Genomic DNA, 19,018 nt, shown 5'->3' with positions numbered 1-19,018 from the left:
GAAATACGGAAATTCCATCACTGGGCCGTCTTCATCGTCACAAATTACCTAAAGGGCTACTGAGTGCCTCTAACTCCCTCCCGTAGCATCAGAATCGGCTCCTCATTCCAACTAAAATGTCTATTTGCTAAAAGTTTGTTCAGTAAAACAACAGTATTTCCGTGTTGCTGTTCAACATTTCTGGAAAGGTTCGTTCCCTCCGTTTACTCCTCTTGATTTCCCTATGAGCCCAACACACGGAGCATACTTGACACGCACAGCATACTTGCAAACTTCAAATCAAGATTGATACTGGAACATGTACCTAACTTTCTTTCTGGCGCCTCTTGCTCTCATACTTCCTTTGTTTTCGATTCACGTGTTTCGTTCACGACTGTTAATGACCTCGTTTGTTAGTTGAACCTTATGGCGGGACCCCGGGGTCCCGAATAAATGGAAGTCAAAATCGTAATTAATTTATTGTTGGCGACTCTGTCCCACCGCGCACATAAACGCCGCGATCCACCTGGCGCGGGTCATTCTGTTGTCGCGTCGCCCAAGCGCAGCAGCGAGGACGAATGCGCAGAAGAAACAAAACTTTTAAACATTGATGAGCGCATCGTGTCGAGGTCGTCGAGATGATTAGATTGCCGTGTCGTTCGCCTTTAACAGACATAAAATGACGTCGCAACGCAGTTGATGCTTATGGGACCCCGGGGTCCCGCCATAAGGTTCAGTTGTGCAATCTTCCTTCAGGACCCAGTACTCGTGCTCTGCAATATTGATGTCTACGTTATGTTGTTCCTTTTGTCCTCAAGCACCACGGATCTTCCTTGTACAATAGCCGGGAAACTGGCTAAACGGGATCGTCTGTGTAACATCGCGTGGATTTTTCTCCAGTTTTCTCCTTCGACATTTAGACACACGCCTTTAGATGATGTGGCTGCTATACATTTCCACATGATAAGCCACTATGTCGAGCTGTCATTTGTGGACAGGTCACTTCTCAAAAAGAGCTATATAGCTCAGTGGGCCTTACCTGGTAACATTTTAGCGTAGTTTTACATATCAAATAAACTCGAACTCAAACAACCCCCACGATCGACAGATATGTGGCGGGCTGAGTAGCCAGTAGTGGCTCTCGCTCTCTCGCTCTCTGTGCGTGTGCAGCGGAGGGCTCTGTCGAGATGCACGCGCGGTGCCTAGGGGGTCATTACCAAGGCAATCAACACGGGCACACAACCACCGCCACCACCACCAGCAACACAGACCCGCAGGGCTCCCTCACTCTCGTGGCCACCGTCCCGCCCGTCTCCTCTTCAGCCAATGAAGCGCCTCCTCCTCCTCTCCATGCCCTGACACCACCCCACCCCCACGAAGGGGATTCTATAAAACGCGGGGGGCGCTCAACTCATGCGGCAGCAGCCCCCCCCCCCGCTTCTCGCCGCGACATCAGCACCACGTAGCCCGAGGCGCCAGCTGTAGTCCCCCGCCTCTTCACTCACCCGTGCTCAGCGACTGCTGCTGCTGTCGTCGTCGTGATCGCTGCGGTCGTGAGGCTGAAGATGTCGAGCTACACTCGCGCCTTCAGCTCCATGTCTCTCGGGGGCAGCAGCAGGGCCCGAGGTGGTCTGGCGAGCTCCTACAGCGGCGCCAGGGCAGCCGGGGCAGCGCTGCCCGAGCCCGCGGGCTGCTGGCCGGGCACCTCCCTGAGGGACGCGCACGGAGAACGCGAGGAGATGCAGGAGCTGAACAGGAGGCTGGCGGGATACCTGAACAAGGTGAAGGAGCTGGAGGCGGCCAACGCCACCATGGAGGCGAACATCCAGGAGCTGCTCCGCGCGCGCGGTGCCATCGCGCAGGACCACGGCGCCCGCTTCGCGGCCATCGCCGACCTCAGGGCCAAGGTGGGGCGTGCTCAGCATCCCCCCCCCTCACTCTGGGGGCGATAAAATGAGTATCACTTGCTTGCAAAGGGCAGCGTACTTAAATAGGGATTAACGTTGGCAGGGCTATTTTAATACACACAATAGACAAGTTCAAAGGGCTCGCATAATGCACATGCATCATGTACGTTGACCCCTCACATTGCGCAAGAGCGCAGCTGCCGTGGTCACCACGTCTCCGCCTCTAGATAAGGAACGAAACAGGTGGACTTCTCCACAAATGTTGTGGCTTGGCTCTCCAACACACCGGTGTGCTGTACTAGTGACGAATTGGCACGTTCTGTTTACGTGACAACCCTTACTAGTTGGCTGTGTCGGGTGGTGGAGGGTTTTAACGACACATTTCTATATTTACGCGATCTAACCCAAAAACCTCTTATGGATGCGATACGTATACCAAATTAACTAACGAACTATTTTTTTCTATTTTTATTTTAACAGGTAAGGCCCACCGAGCTATACAGATTTTTTAAAAAATCAGAAATGACCTGACTATCGCAAATGATATGCATCAACGAAGTGGCTTATCATCATGTGGGCATTTTTTTTTGCTGCCAAATACTCGAAATATGTGTTGATTCTTCAAAATGTGGAGGGAAAAACCGGAGGACCTGGGGAGAGAGATACGCAAACTCCAATTATATAGCAGGCGCCACACGCCGCAGCTGAGAAGCCACTGCACCTTTGGGTAAAACCAGAATCGGAATGTTTATTTATACTGGGGGAATTCGATGAGCTATAAAGATCTTTTTCACAGATGTCCAATATGGGTGGGTAAGAACGTTACAGCAACAAACAATACAAACACACGATAGTAGTGCAAAGTACAGGCAAGGTAAACAAATCGCCAAAAAACATACAAATACAACTAAACCATTCCCATCCTGGCAGGCAAAGCCCACCATGCTGCCACCCCCAGCAGGTTCTGAACGCAGCTGCCTCTGTGTCACGAGCACTTTCAGCCGCCCTCCACGGTGGTATCTGAAAGTCGCTGTCTACTCGACATCTGTGAAGAAGACCTTTATATCTCATCGGATTCCTCCAGTGTCTATAAATACTGCGATTCTGACTTCGCAGTGCACACTTGACAGTTGCGCGCTTTAAAAGCGATACGGCATATTAGGGAATATCTTTTTATATTTAAATACATCTCTGAAGCAAATTGTGTTGTAGGAAAGAGTGCAGTTGTGGTTTCCACACTGCATTGAATCTCAGCTACATGGGTTCAACCCCTGGCAATGAGCATCGGCGAGAACTCGCATCCAAAGCTGCTCCTGAGCCCTCCCGAGGTCAACGAAGCCTGAAATGCAAATACCTCGTGTGGTCCGTGGCAACAAAAGGCTGCCAGGCGACTGCGTCCTTGGTGGCCTTAATGAGAGCTCGGGAATGGCATTTCGCCCGAAAGTCTGATGTTTGACAGTCTTGTGGTGTTTGTGTTGGTGTGTGCACGTCGGCCGCAGATGCTGGCCCAGGTGCTGGAGAACGGCCGCATCAGCCTGGACGTGGACAATGCACGCCTGGCCGCTGACGACTTCCGCTGCAAGTGAGTCCGGTGTCTGCGAGCGACGGGCATGCAGCGAGACCTTGGCTCGCCGGACAAACGGGGGAGCTCCACTCCAGCTATTTCCGATTGCACCGTCGGGGTCGGCTCGCTTGGCGGAGAGCGCTTCCCTTTGGGGTGCCCCTTTCTGGCAGCAGAACTTCGGTCGGCACCACGGGAGAGGCTGCTGCCACCTTCCCCGCTGGAGTTCTCACCGCTAGGATCATGGTCAGAGGGTTGGCAACCTGCGACTCCGGAGCTGCACGTGGCTCTTTAAGGGCTGCTTTGTGGCGTTATTCATTAAGGAGCACAGCTTCGTATTGACATGCTCTTGAAATATAGAGTTTTTATTTTATTTTATTGAGTTTTTCTAATTTGACTGCGGGACCTATGGTCGTGGCGACCCGGGTTTCTTCCCTGGGCATTCGTACTGGCAGTATTTGGTACGTGATATGATGCTAAATATTAACTTGAGAATGGGTTCATATTTCTGAAATGACATGACGTAAAATAAAACTAAATTAGAATGGCGTTTACGACCCTGTTGGTGTGTTTGTGCAGAGACAAAGTGGGGAGTGGTGGGACAGTGGTTAGAGCACTGTGCTACAAACCCAGTTCCCGAGTTCAGTTCCCGCTCATGACCAATAACAGCGGCAAATTTCTGACCGATCATGGGTCTTCCCGAGGTCCACTCAGCCGTAAGTCAGTACTTTGTGCTCTGGGGAGACAAAGGCAGCCGGGCGTGGTTCTGGCCACCCAGCCCCTCGTGTGCTGTGCTGGTCTTTATAGGTGCTCGCTAACAGCACTTGCCCCAACAGTGTATCAACGCTATATGTGGGATGTTTGTCTTTGTGTGTGTGTGTATATGCGTGTCTCTGTGTGTGTGTGTAGTAAGTGGTAGTGTAGCAGTTAGCCGCAAGAATAACGAACCCGGTGACCAGAGTTTGATTTCCGCTTATGGCCAATACCAGTGGCGAATATCTGAACCGGTCCTGGACCTCCCCTCGGTCGACTCGGCCTCAAATTAGTACCTGGTGCGATGTGTAAACAATTCCGGCCGGGCATGGTGCTGGCCACCCACCCCCTCGTGTGCCATTCTGACCTTCATATGTGCTACTCCCTTACAGCACTTGCCCTAAATAGTCTGTTAACGGCTATATGAGTGATCTTTGTTTTTTGTGTGTGCAGGTGGGAGACGGAGGTGGCTCTGCGCAGCTCCGTCGAGGCCGACATCGGGAACCTGAACATGCTGCTGGATGAGTACACAGGCTCGCGGGACGTGATGACCAGCGAGGCGCAGAGCATGCACGAGGAGCTCACCTACATGAAGAGGAACCACAGGGAGGTGAGGCCCCCGGGACTCCGGGTTGAAGCCCAAGACCACGTGCAGGAGCACACGCGCCGACGATCGGCACTGTTTACAGTAACACTGCTGAGGATGATGATGGTGATAATATCTGTTAAGATGTTCAAAACGCCAAATGGATACCCTTTTCAAGGCATCAAGTCTGCATTTACCACAAATACTTGTAGTAAAACATGCAAAAAACATGCTGTGATAATATTTGCATTGTCTTTGAAACTGATTGGCTTACACCAGACAGAAGCTTTTAAGGAGCTTCTTAGTTCACAGGGTACTGTAAAATAAACTGAACTGAACTAAACTTCTTTGTGGCCTTTTGATAGCTTGCAAAATGTATATATTTGGTGTTTGAACATCTTAACACCTTTTTTATTGCCAGAAAGTTAAAACCTATTCTTATTGTTTTATCATTAGATACTTGCATCCCAAATTAACATCACTTAACTCCATGACAATCGCCATCATTCGTCAGCAATGAGGATGATGCTCCTGCAGCTGACGGTCCACCATCACCCACGCCACAAGCTGCCTTGCGAGCCACCAACCCTTGCCTCAAAATCACGTTATGACAAACGTGTGCTCCAGTGCTGACGTATTTATGCTGCACCAGACACCCAGTTAGAGTGGATTTGACCTATGGGAGGCTGCCGCTGATGTATAGGGTGCCCCGGTGGCAAAATGTTAAATACTTTGCCTGGTATACAGGAGGTCGTGAGTTCGATCCTGACCCTGGCACCTGTATATTTGGAGTTTGCACGTTTCCCCGTGCTCATGTAGATTTTTCCCTCCACATTCAGAAACATGCGTTTAGAGTATTTGGCTGCTAGAAATTTCCACATGATAAGCCACTTCGTTGAGCTATCATTTGTGGCCAGGTTGCTTCTGAAAAAGAGCTATACAGCTCAGTGGGCCTTACCTGGTAACATAAAAAACATTCTTTAGTTTAGTATGCCTTATCCAGGAATAAAACTGAGGTCACCGGGTTTGCAGCACAGAGTGCGAGCTGTTCAGTCACCCCCTGGCAAGGTCGGTAAACCTCTGTAGCCTGACATAGCAGAGGCAGGTGCTATCTGATCCTGAGTCAATTCACCATGAGATGGGTGACTGGTGCGGTGCATGCACATTGGTAATGGTGGACGCCCATAGTCCATCATTTTGGAGACAAGGGGTCATCATTAATGAGATATCTGTAAAGCTCTAACACGTTGTGGGCTGTGTGGTGGTCTGTGACAAGACAGAAAGTGGATTCTTAATTTTTCCATGCAGAGGTTTGTTACAGTTTCACATGCGTGGGTTTTCTCTAGGTACTCGGGCTTCATCTGAAATGGGAAACGCACGGTGAGGCTTTCCAAAATAAACGCCATGTGTCCATCATCAATAGCAGCAGCTGCTGCTACAGCATCAGCGGTGATATCATGATCATCATAATTTTTTTTACCCCCAAAATTATCAACCTCAGAGATATCAACCTCATCGTTATAAACATCATCAAACTCGTCAATCTCTTCGCAATTTAATTGACCCATCACAGCCATCGCTGCGATGCCAAAAGTGGCAGATTGGGTCTATTAGAGTATTTGGCTCCTGGTATAAATTTCTATATGATAAGCCACCAGTTGAGCTGTCATTTGTGGCCAGGTCGTTTCTGAAAAAGAGCTATACAGCTCGGTGAGCTTTAAGTGGTAAAATATTTATATATAATTTTTCGTTTCCGCAATCGCTCAGATTTTCCCTAACCAGGCTCATTTTTGGGACATTCCACACGTGCGCAATTGGTGCCTCCAATGGGTGATAACTTTTCACAATTTATTGGATGCCTCTGATATCAAGGATGATAAAATGGCATCTTCAATTACTTTATCACCAGTTTATTCCAAATATGTTTTATTCGTAATTTTACGAGGCAATTAAATAATCTGACGCTCTTGAGTGAGCAAAGCCAAATGTCAAGAGAAAGGCCAGTTTTGCGCAAAAATGCCAGCGATCACAAAAGGTAAGCTCAGGACGGGAATTATATAAGGTGCTTGTCACGAGTTTATTTTCTCATTTGTCTTTATCTCTGCAGGAGTTGGGAGCTCTCAAAGCCCAGGTGGAAGGCTCCTCCGTGTCCATCCAGGTGGACAGCGCCAAAGGGGTGAACCTCACGAAGGTGTTGGGCGACATGCGCGAAGCAGTACGAGTCACTCATTGCTCGCAACCGTGGCCAGGTGGAGGAGGCGTTCCGGAAGCAGGTGAGCCAAGCCGAGCCCTCGCCGTCAGGGTGAGCCGAGCCGAGCAGAGTCCTCGCCGCCAGGGTCAGTCGCACGGAGCACTCGCCAGAAACGGTGGCAAGGAGGTGCCTGTCGAGGTGTACCGTATTTTCCCGCATATAACCCGCAGACGTATATACCCCACATAAATAGCGTTTTGTGTAAAACAAATTTCAGATAGCCCGCACCTCTATATACCCCGCATGCATTCATATCTTTAACGTCGTTACCGCAGCTTAATTCCATCATATTAATACAAAGTTTACATTTGTAATACATTCCACTATCAATTGTTAACATTAAAATCATAATGTGCAGAAAGAAAACAAACTAACGGGAAACGAGTGAACTTAAAACAGTAAATAAGTAACAAAAGTAAATATCCAATAAATAAGTGTAATGTGAGCGTAAACGGGGTTCGCTGCTGGGCTCTGGCCCAATCATACGGCCCGGGCTATTGGGGGGCGGAGCCCAGTATGGGGGGCATATGGGAGGGCCCGCCGTTCACCTCGGGTCCAATCGGAAGCGAGGTGAATGGGGGTGGAGCCAGCAGGGCGCTATGGGAAGGCCGGATCTGACGGTCCGGAAGGGGAGGAGACAGGATCACGTGGTAAAGGGGATATAGGTGGGAGCCCGGAAGGGCTCCGGGTCAGTTGTTGGAGTGAAGAAGCTGGACCACGTTGGGTGGCCGGAGGGGATCCGCGCCATCAGCCACGTGGCTGGAGGAGCTTCGGCACACCGTCGGCCAGCGGTGTGCGGAGTGGGGGAGCGGAAGGACTGACGAGGGAGCGCGTGCGGGGCGCGTGTGAGGAGACGCTGGTCCGCTGTCAGGACCAGCGGGGTGCGAGCAATAAGCTAAATGAAGAGCAACGGAGACCAGCAGTGTGTGACGAAGTCCTTTATTACATACGTAACACATAACTGGTAGATAAGTAAGTAAGCGTACTGTTAGGCTTACCAGCATTCGACCTTATATTACAGCTCCTGAACCGGTAGTTACTCCTCTACAGTTTTAGCACTGGTAGATTGTGCACTGCGCAGACATTAGCGGCACTACAGTAACTCCATTGCCTCCTGGCAACAAAGCCATTGGAAGTTTGAAACAAAGCTCATGGTCGCGACTGTATAGTGCTCCGCTAATAACAGCAGCCTAAGGGACTCTGCAATTATGATTCCACGTCTGGTAGATGCTTGTTAAGGCCCTTCCCATTGTGCAATCCATAGCCTCAGCTGAAACGTTCGCACCCCCCTACAGCCACTGAAAGTATTACAGTAAATAAATTGCACCCACTTCAAACATTGTCGTTTCATTGTACAAACATTTTGAATTATTTAAAACGTGATGACATGTGCAATTTTAGTGTGAGTGGTTTATTCAGCAGTACTTTAGTCAAAGGTAAGTGTTGCATAGTGGATAGTCCTACCATGAAAACATTAAACGAGTTATGACACGTCACACGTGTAAAATATTTTTGGGATAGCTCGCACCTCCATATACCCAGGGGGGTCTTGTTTTGTTTGTAAAAAGTGGTATACCCCGTGGGTTATATGTGGGAAAATACGGTAATGGTTCGATAGAGGCACACACACTGAACTTGGGGTAACTCTTAACATAGGGTGGTGACCACCGACCTATCCTCGCTAATACACACCATCACCCGCTAACATTCGTTAAAACTGACTCTCTGATACGACTAGCGTTGCCAAGCCAGGAGGCTACTGGTTGACCACGCTGACTGGAGACTTGACTCTTCTTCTTCACGAGGCGTCTTCATGAGGCATTTTCATCCTGGACCCAAGCAGCCTCGAACCTGGTGCGGAGGCCGCATATATGCGCCTCGGCGTGTCCGGCCCATACCCCGGCCACGCCCACCCTCGAGAACTCTCGAAGGCTCTTCCTCTGTCCACGTGGCGCCCAAGGTCCCCCCTGGGCCCCCGTCCCCCACCTTGATCCGGTCACGTGTCCAGCCAGATTCATCCAGAGTGCCATAGCCTCACACAACTCCTGCGGTACTGACCCACGGCCTCCAGACCCCCCCGAACCGGCCGTGACGTCATTCCCGCATCCCGACGTGATGACGTCATGTGTGCGTGGTAGTGACGCTCCCCCATATAGTGACATCACGCGTATGAGTGTGTGTAGGCCCACACGGTAGTGACGCTACAAGTCACTACAGAGGGAAGCAGTGCAGCAAGTAGGTTTAAGAGGGACGATTTTGCACAGTTTGAATATCCTCCGTTTGTGCGCATTGGCTCTCTGGGCGTTTTTACCGCATTCAGGCACAACAAGGAATTTCGGCAATTATCCCAATCAAGGAGCCACCAAAAAGGTCTCTCTAAAGACTGAGAAAGACTTTAACTCTTTGAGTGAAGTGGGCCACACCAATTTCTAAAAAAAGGTAGGGGGCTGATTTGAGACCACTACATGTAGTGGAGAGTAGTTTTGTGATGTCACAAATTGAAATGCTTGCTGGGTACACGTAATGACTCTTCACAATTTAATCCGATGCCTCTCATAACAAGGATGATGAAATGGCATCTTTAATGACTTAATCACCAGTTTATTCCAATCGTGTTATATTCGTAATGTTTACGAGGCAAATAAATGCCCGAAGGCTCGCGAGTGAGCAATGCCTCGTGTCGTCAGGGTTCGGCTGTTGGTGGACCGTCTGTTTGGCTAGGTGACAACTCCACAATGGATAATATATGCATTGTCTTTGAAACTGATTGGCCTACATCAGAAACAGCCTTCTTTATGGCCTTCTCTCACGGCCTTTTCTCACCAGTGTTAGGCTAGAGAATGCCAAAAGGCATACAGTACAAAGACAATATAAGTGTAGTGACATAATGGGTCACTATGGCGCCGAGTGCCAGTTACTTATAGAGAGGGGAACTGGGAGTGTAGTAGCCCTCCCTGCCAGCAGGGTACGCTATGTCATGGAAAGGGTCCCTAGGGGAGCATGGTTCTGGTGGCTGGCATAGAGGGGGCTGGCAAGGGCACGTGACAGGACAGGGTAAGGATGTGGGCCAAAGGTGGCAGAAGGGACACGTGGTGTCGGGCCCAGAACCTTCTGGTGCGGGGCATAAAAGGGAGGTTCCGGGGCCGCATTGGGGCTGTCTGCTGAAATGGAACCCGCCGTGCTGCGTCTCCTCCTCGGTCTCCGGTCTTCGTGCTCGGCATCGTGGGTCAGGCAGAGTGCCTGACCCACGGTATAGTTACTCCGTGGTGGTCACCGGTTATGTAGTTATCCCGTTGTGGTTACTGGTTATGTAGTTACCCCGTTGTGGTCGTAGAATAAATGTGTTGACTCTTGCATTAGTGTGTCTCTCAAGTGAACCCACTACACATGTATCAGCACTTATAGTTCGGGTCGAGAAGTTATATATTTGTATTGCCTATTCTTATTTTTTCTAATTTTTAATACTTTCAAAAAGGACCTATAGATATAAATTCGTTTATTTAGGAATAAATTATTTATTGAAGGCATTGTCTGGTACTCGATAATTGCTATTAGGTAACTATTCATATGCCTTTTTAAAGTGCTCTGTAATTCGCAGTTTACTGAATGTCACTCGCTTGATGTACATTATCATCAATGTGTGGGCAAGGCTGAAGCGACACATCGAACAGCGAATTGTTTATGGAGTCATTGGTGACCGACCGATCAGTGGTACACGCCGAGAACTTGCTTAAACCAAACCTGGTGCTCTAAACACCGTGGGTCCCAGCGGCGCTGGCTCGGTGCTCCAACACCATAATATCCCCCCTCTGGCACCATATGGAGGATGCGTCCTCGTACTGACGGGTTGGTCTAAATTCTGAGGATGACAAGAAGATTTTGGTAACAGCCACCTTGGGGCATGAAACGTTCTCTCGGAAAAAAACATTATTTGCAAGCCGAATTATCACGGACACGCAGCTGATGATATTGTGGCTCCATTTCCAGCCAAGGCCGCCGCTGAGCCAGGGCACATTTGGCCACGTGGCAAATGGGGACTTCGTCACGTGGTGTGCACTCCGCCAGTTTTTCTCCAGAGCCGAAGGGAACTTGGCACATTCTCACGTCCTCCTTCCCCCGGCCCTCCTGTCAAGCTGCACACAACACACCCTTTCACTCATTTTCTTGAGGATGCAACTTGGCTTATTGAGCAATTCAGCAAGTAGGTTTCTGAATGTTTTCTCCTTGCATTTTTGTGCGTCTTTTCCCGTTTCATCACATGGCAAACACATACAGTAGTAGCACTGTGCGTGAAATAAAAAGTGTCCAAACATTCGGGACCCTCCTGCTGAAGGAGTATTATAATTGCATGGAGGCTGCCTTGAACCGCATTTGGTCCCAGAAACGTTTAAGTCTGAGCACCAAATTGAAAGTCTACCAGTGCTGTGTTTTGTCAGTTTTGTTGTTGTATGGTGTGGATGCCTGGACATAGCTGATTTGGATCGGTTGCAGTCCTTCCACAGGCGATGCCAAAGACACCTTGGCATCCGATCGTTCGACTTTGTGAGAAATGTTACCATTGCAGCTGCGACTGGTCTCCTAGCAATTGAGAGCTTAGTTCGAGGGAGACTGCTCTGTCACTCTGTGGACACGTTGCTCCATCTTGATGCGCAAACTCCAGCAGCAAATTGCGCATTTCAGTTGATGGTTAAGGTTTGAAGTGGACTGCAGCCCTCAAAGGAATGGTGCCTCCCCCGTGGTCACACCCCGTGATACGTGGATGAAACCAATCACTCGAGACACCGGTGTATATGGCAGCAAGAACAGCTCATACGAATGCTCTCACAAGAGGTCATACGTTTGGTGCAATGGTCATCCACTGACTATGCATGATGAATGAATGAATGAGGCTGCCCTGGTTTTGAGGGGTTTACAGGAACGTTACTAATTGCATGCTTCTGCATTCCCAGCTGGAGTCGGTCAAAGTGCAAAGTTTCCAGCAGGACCAGGCAGCGTCCGCAGCCAAGGCCGAGTTGGCAGAGGTTCGGCGTACGATGCAAGGGTTAACGGTTGAGCTGGAATCTCTGATGGCGCTGGTGAGATATTCCACGCGTTTACACTCGCACATAGGCACTCACAACAACAGCGGTCACCACTAGGTGGTAGTGATCTCACCATGTGCCAGCTGTGTCCGACTCTCCGTGTTGCTTAAAAGTCTTTGTTTTCCACCGTGCACTATTCTGTTGTGATGGGTTTTCTTGTAATTTACAGATTTGATTGTCGTCGGTATTAGCCAAGCTAATGGGCCCCATAGTGTGAATGCGTCGACTCTGCAGATATGGTTCCCAGAGGCGGACTTTGCAACAGTGAGCATTGGTGGCTGTGGTGCAATGATGAGTCCCAATAATAACAACACCGATCTAGATTTGCCTCTCTCACTGCTGCTGCTGTCAGTCGGTGACATCTGCCTACATTTATTTGATGGTGACCTAAGATGAGAGGACCACAATACAGCTCTTCAGCAACTGTTAGTTTTTTGTATAATGCACAAAGACTGAGTGCTTTTTGGCCACGGAGCAGGCAAATATCTCTGACAAATGGACTGGTATAGAGAGTTGGTTGACCTGGCAATAGAGTTGGTTGGTGACTCGTTTATAACAGGTGGGGTATCGAACCTGCTTTATAACCCGAAAATCAAAACCAAATCTCTATGACTAGATAGGCATGATTTTGCAGCCAATAACATGATTCATAATATATTTTTGGGTTAGGCCATGGAATGATTTAACCAAATCTGTCCATTCTGACTTCTAAGATTGTTATTATGACTTCCTGGATTTTGTCCTGATGATGTTCGACAAAGTTAAAATGAAATGTCATGTATAGAATTGCTAAATTCGTTCGTGAGGTTCTTTCTTCAACTCACCAGTGAGTGAGATGAAACACGTGATGATGAATTTGTCTAGCTGTGTCGGGTCATGGAGGGTTCTTAACGACAAAGATGTGGTCAAAAGATTTAGTGATACTACGTTGATAGTAGTGCACAAGCACAAATAACAAAACTGTATGATAGTCGACGTTCTGGGCAATGGCCCTTATATACAGCACAAAATAGACAGCCAGAGAGATAGAGTGGGTATTAGAAAAGAGTTGGAGAAACTGTAAATATATATTTTTCACATTGTTTATAATCTATCTCATTTTGTGTTGACATTTATGTGATGGCGCTTTGAGTTGCAGATATTGTGCCGGAAATGCACCACATACGTAAACAAAAATACACTTGACTGCGCTGAGACTGCACTTCATACCGTGGGGCCTGAACAGACCTTGTCAAGTGACTTTGTGGTCTAATCCAACAAAAAAAGCTATTCTGAACCGAAATCCCCATGCGGTGTCGTCCCCTCGCTCTTGACGGTTCCGTGCGCGGCTCCCGTGCAGCTCGGCTCCCTCGAGGAGCAGCTGCGCCAGACGGAGCACGACAACGCCCGGGAGCTCTCCTCACACGGCGACCAGATCGGCGCTCTGCAGGGCAACCTGCACTCCGTGCATGGCGCCACCAACGCCCAGCTCCGAGACTACTCGGAGCTGCTCAACATGAAGATGAAGCTGGAGCAGGAGATCGGCACCTACCGGCGCCTGCTGGAGGGCGAGGAAAGTGGGTACAACTAGGGACAAGTGGAGTCATTGGGGCTAGGCTCCATTTCTGTAAGCTGCCGCTAGCTACCGGTGGAAATTTCACTTTCCCATGGTGGCCTCCAGTTTCTCGTAAGATAATCATTATATGAGAGCTTATAATGTGAAGGGGTACTGGTAGGCGGCTGATATTACTCAAAGTGGCAGCCACGCCTCTCGCAATGTTTTTGGCTAAACATTGTCCCATGGGGACTGATTTTGCCTTGGCAATGCTACCCTCTGGTGGGTGCTATTGGCCCAATGAAGGTTCCTCTGCCTCTGGTAGTTAAACCGTACTTGGGCTTCCACCATCCTGAACGAGATCTCATTTAGCCACTACTACGTTTGTGATTTGAATGTACAGTGTGAGTAGTGAGAGATATTTGGAACCAGAGACTAGACTAGCAGACTGGAGCTAGTGGGCCTGAGTGGCAGTGGACAGTTCTTGATGGCGAGACGCACGTTGTGAATTGTGGCCGAGCCACCACCCCTGGGGCAGCCAGGTGGACGTGGAGCATGCAGGGCATTCATACTCTCAGGTTTTTTCGGTAAAGTCACGTAGGTAAAAAATAAAATAAAAAGTTAATGAAAGTAATAATGGTGGGGCAGCTTGTTTTCATATTACGGCAGCGTGTTTGGGCATTCACTTTCTCAGTGATGGGTGGTCAATAATTTCAAAAGGCACTGACGAGAGTTTTCTTAATTTAACAAGTTCCTAACATTCTTGACAAAGAGATAATGGGTTATTAGCTGGCGAAAATTGAAAGGTGATTAATTTACTTCTGTTAGCCTTGCATTTCATGGCTTCATTTTTAACATTTGCAATAACATATTCATCCACTTTCGTAATAACGTATTTCCATGTACAAGTAACTGATTACAATGTCACGCACTCTCACGTTGATCAAAATGTAGGGAAATTGCGAAATTTAACTTAACACATGCATGGCTCGCTCAGTGGTGATGTCGCAGCCACAGATGCTGCGATCTCTCCCTGGTGTGGGTAAGGGCGGCTAACCTGTCCAACCCTTGTTATGTTCTCCTGAAGTGTGCATCACATATGGGTAGTGACTGTGAAGTGGATAGCCATGGGTTTCTCTGTTCACATCTGGATATAGTGCCACACTAAATCGGTCAAGTTATCACCTGGATGTAAACTGGAACAGGTTGTTGTGCCAAAAGTTTCACTAATCTGGTTCTGATTGCGATTTGTTTTCACAGGTTCACCCGTTATCCCAGCTGCAGCTACAAAAGGTGCGATCTGTTATTAAAATTAACGCTTTATGTATATGACAGCGTAACGCAGAGGCTTGCGCTTCTTGCGTCAAGGCTGTACATTGAGCATGGTGTGACATCACAGTTTTAATCTGGCCAGCTACTCATAATTAAACCGGGTTCTTAAATGTCGTGAGTTGATATTTACAACTCTATGACATTGTGGCACAAAACCAATTGTTTAAATTTGATATTTCGCTGAATGGTTGAATCCCACAAAATAATTATTGGCGTCCTTGTTGACTGAGCCTGAAAGTATTTCTTACGAAACCCATCGTTTCCAATGGCCCTCTGGAAGTGCATAATTGCAACATCATTGATTTAGTACAAGCAGACTCTGGCTCGGTTTCATCAGGATAGTTGGACACTGAATGATATTTAATGAGACCGGCTGAGCTCTGAGGTATAAAATGTGTAAATATGTCACTTGATTAACATTTAGTGTTCACGCTGAAGTTCCGTTTGCAATGACTTAATAAGCATTTCAGTGGAATTTCCATGGTCAATCCATTAGGTCACATGATGCTTTTGCCTGTTGGACGAGGAGGTAAATAATTTGACTTAATACTTGTCATACATTATGTTAGTACAGTGTATATATACGTAGTAGGTAACTATCGGACATGAGATGTGGGCCCTGGCTGCATTGCGACTTGTCACCACTGCCGGCCACATCCTGGTGCTGAGCCAGCAACCAGGGCAGCGCTGTGATAACACTCATCCCTCATGGCAAGAAACGTCTGGGTTCGATTCCTGACTTGGCCACCTTTTTGTGTGGAGTTTGTATTCTCTCTCACTGTTCTGTGTGGGTTTTCTCCGGGTTTTCTAGTTTCCTCCCATAGCTAAAAAAAAAACGACATGCAATCCTAATCTGAAGAATTACCTGCAAATTACTCATTTTAGATTACACATAGCAGCAACATCGCCGCTGACTTGAAAAACTTGGCAGGGCCCTACTGCATAAGAGTCTGGGGGCTTACCTAGGTAAACAAGTGTAGAATGCAAACTACCAAATTCACCACTCGTTTTCCTGTAGGGTTTTCTGCTATAGGAAAATAAAATTACTAAAAACGCCACTCATAGGGCGTTCGAATGCGAGTCTATTGTGATGAGTAAACGGCGTATGTTATACCACGCTGATGCGCACGATGCAAGTGATGGCGGTGGCGATCTCATTGCAGAGGAGGTGAAGAAGAGGAAGAAAGTTGTCATCACTCAGACCATTGTGGATGGTGAAGTGATCAACACGTCTGAAGAGGTGTCTGAAAGTAACGAGATGTCTTGAAGAACGTGGGAAATACCTGCGTTTTCCCTGTAGTTATTACCGGCAACCCTTTGTTTTGAATTGCACGACTTAAACTGGACAGTATAATTTATGGAGCGTAGTTCTTAAATGGGAAAAAGTATCTGTTGTATAAAGTGACACGTGTGACTATATCGCCGGTATACATGCGCAGTTGTTCCACAATAGGTAACAGCTGACGTAGGTTGGACACTGCAGACCTTCTTGGCAAGTCGCATGTCCTCCCCAACTTAACATTATTCTCATTGGCTGACAAAATGGAGGCTGGTCGCGTCAAATCGTAGCAGAATACCGAAAATGTATTGTGCAGGTTCACTGCAGTATTCCCTCGTTATTCGCCAGGGATACTCGTGAATAGAAAATTTTGCGGACAGTGATTTTGCCCTACGAAATCTTTTTTATGAATTACCTTAGATAAGCAGACCAATAAGCTATTAAATACATTAAAATTAGTATAGCACAATTTAATATTCGTTATAATAAACAAAGTGCAAATAAATGTTAAAATATTGAATAGTTTAGAATTATCTCATAATTCTATCTCATCACATATTTTCATCACTTTATTTCTCTCTCGATGCGTTAGTCGCGTAGTGTTCCGGATGCGATTCGTGAACAGATAAAATCGCGGATAGCAAGTTTATGAATAACAAGGGAATACTGTACAGCGCGTGTCAGCGGCAGCTTGATGTAGCGCCCAACCACAACAGCTGAAATACTGCCCATTTGGCTTTTCTCACCAATAAAACCCAGTGGTTACGGTGAAGTTGCAAAGCAATGTTGCGTGTTTTCCCTGCAATAAAAGCAATCCTACCTACAGCACACTTAATCATGCACTGCATATCGGTTTTATGAAAGCTCCAACGTTTTCAGATGCAAATGTTTTTTTTATGTTACAGCCATAAGCACAAGTGTAGCTAGAAATTTACTTCACTAACTGATCTGTTGCTGTATCGCTCGACTGTTATCAAATGTATAGATGTTACATTTTGATTGATTGTATTTGTCTACGGGGGTAAGAAACATTCAGCCGGAAGCTGCTTTGCAAGTGTAGTGAGTCCAACTGAGTCGCAGACGTTATCTTGGGAGCAACACTATTTATTCACACAACAGCACGAACATAACGCAACCTACGCTCGGGTCTCGAATGCCCATCTAACCACGCTACGGCAGAACTAGACACGGTTCGCTATCCCTGTCCGGACCACAAGCTGGGTCCCAGACCGCGTGGCTAGAGTCTTCTTCTCCCCGACGTGTATCTTCCAACACCAACACTTGAAGAACCCCGAGCTTCCTCACGGGGCCCTCGTTATATGCTCCCGGCCTGGGGCTGGCTCCGCCCTTAGCCCCGCCCACCTTCCAGGCTCCTCGAGTTCCTTCTCGAATGTTCCCGAGAGCTCTCCGGGATCACGTGACCGCCCTTCCACCCCCGTCCACCGGTGGCCCCCCTCCAGTATCGTCTGGTCACGTGACAACAGGTCAGCCAGAGTGTCATGCCCCAGGGTAACCCTGGCTGGCTGACACTCGCTCTCTCACCGGGAGCCGGCACCGCACGCTGCTCGCGGTGCCTCCGCGCTAACCTGCGCTCGCCCAACCACCGCTAGTGCTGGTACTGCAGTCCGCAACCCGGGCTGCCCGCAATGACAACATTACCGTCCCGGCACCACACAGTACAGTCACTACTCAAGGATATGAGTGTAAAAATGAAGTTATAGCAAATAAATCAACATTGCAGACACCGAATGGCAAACGCAGTCAAGGAAAACGACATTCGGGTACTCCACCACTCAAGCGAACTCTTTGAAGACTGCATGCTGTTCGTGGTGTTTCTAAGCAACGTTCAAGTGTATTTAACGAGGGGAGACTTCAAGAGACCAAAGATGTTGGGCAGCTGGGAATGAGGATTCCCGTGACCGGAACTGCAGGCCACAGCCAGTCGAGAGAGTGTCGGCAGACATTTCTCGAGTTGCCATAAGCTTTGAACCCAAGACTAAATTAGAAATGATGATGAGAGAAAACATGATACATAACAAGACTGGTGATTGCCTCCACAATGTTGAGTTGTGTTATTGGCATTCCTCAAATGGCTCGTGATGTAATTGCATTCCACCCTCCTGTATATTTCATGACTTTTGTTTAAAGTGTTTTACTCCACGCAATATGCTGTTCAGTTATCGATGTAATACAAAGCAAAATATACAATCGAGGTATAGGTTTTAACTTCGGGGAATTGTTGCTTTTTAAAAATGTATTCCTTATGTAGTTGGATTTGTGTAAGCTTGCATGCACATAAATTCACTCGTGTGTGTGTGTACGTGGTTTAGCATGTTCAAGTTCCTTGCCAAGCATGAATATATAGATCTATTGTTCTCTGACAATGTGTTCTGCTTGAGTTGTGCTGGAGTTTATTTCTTTTATTTAGCGAATGCTTTTATACGTGACTTTTACACAGTTAGGGCACCGTATCTAACCTATATAATTCATTCTTTGGTTTTTTCCGTAAAGTCACGTATAAAAATAAAATAATAAATTAATAGTGTATGCTATTATTTAATTTATTATTTTATTTTTATACGTGACTTTACCGAAAAAACCAAAGAATAATTCCTGCAGTCACGAAAGCTCCAAAATTACTATATAATTCATTTTTTTGTCCGTCCGTCCGTCCGCGTACGCTCCCTACCGGGGGATTTAGCTCTCGGACCGTGGGGTTCGGCGAGATTAAATTTTGCAGGTGGGCACGCCCCCG

At 47.7% G+C, this 19,018-nt stretch overlaps 1 pseudogene; it reads left to right on the top strand.

The window, feature by feature from the left end:
* The first annotated feature begins 475 nt into the window (after positions 1–475).
* Positions 476–18,606, top strand: LOC133351422 (keratin, type 1 cytoskeletal 11-like; annotated as a pseudogene).
* Positions 18,607–19,018: the final 412 nt, after the last annotated feature.

The sequence above is a fragment of the Lethenteron reissneri genome, chromosome 37 (assembly GCF_015708825.2).
Source record: "Lethenteron reissneri isolate LAM-NWPU_2019-01 chromosome 37, ASM1570882v1, whole genome shotgun sequence".
NCBI lineage: Eukaryota > Metazoa > Chordata > Hyperoartia > Petromyzontiformes > Petromyzontidae > Lethenteron > Lethenteron reissneri.
This window is presented reverse-complemented; position numbering and strand designations above follow the sequence as displayed.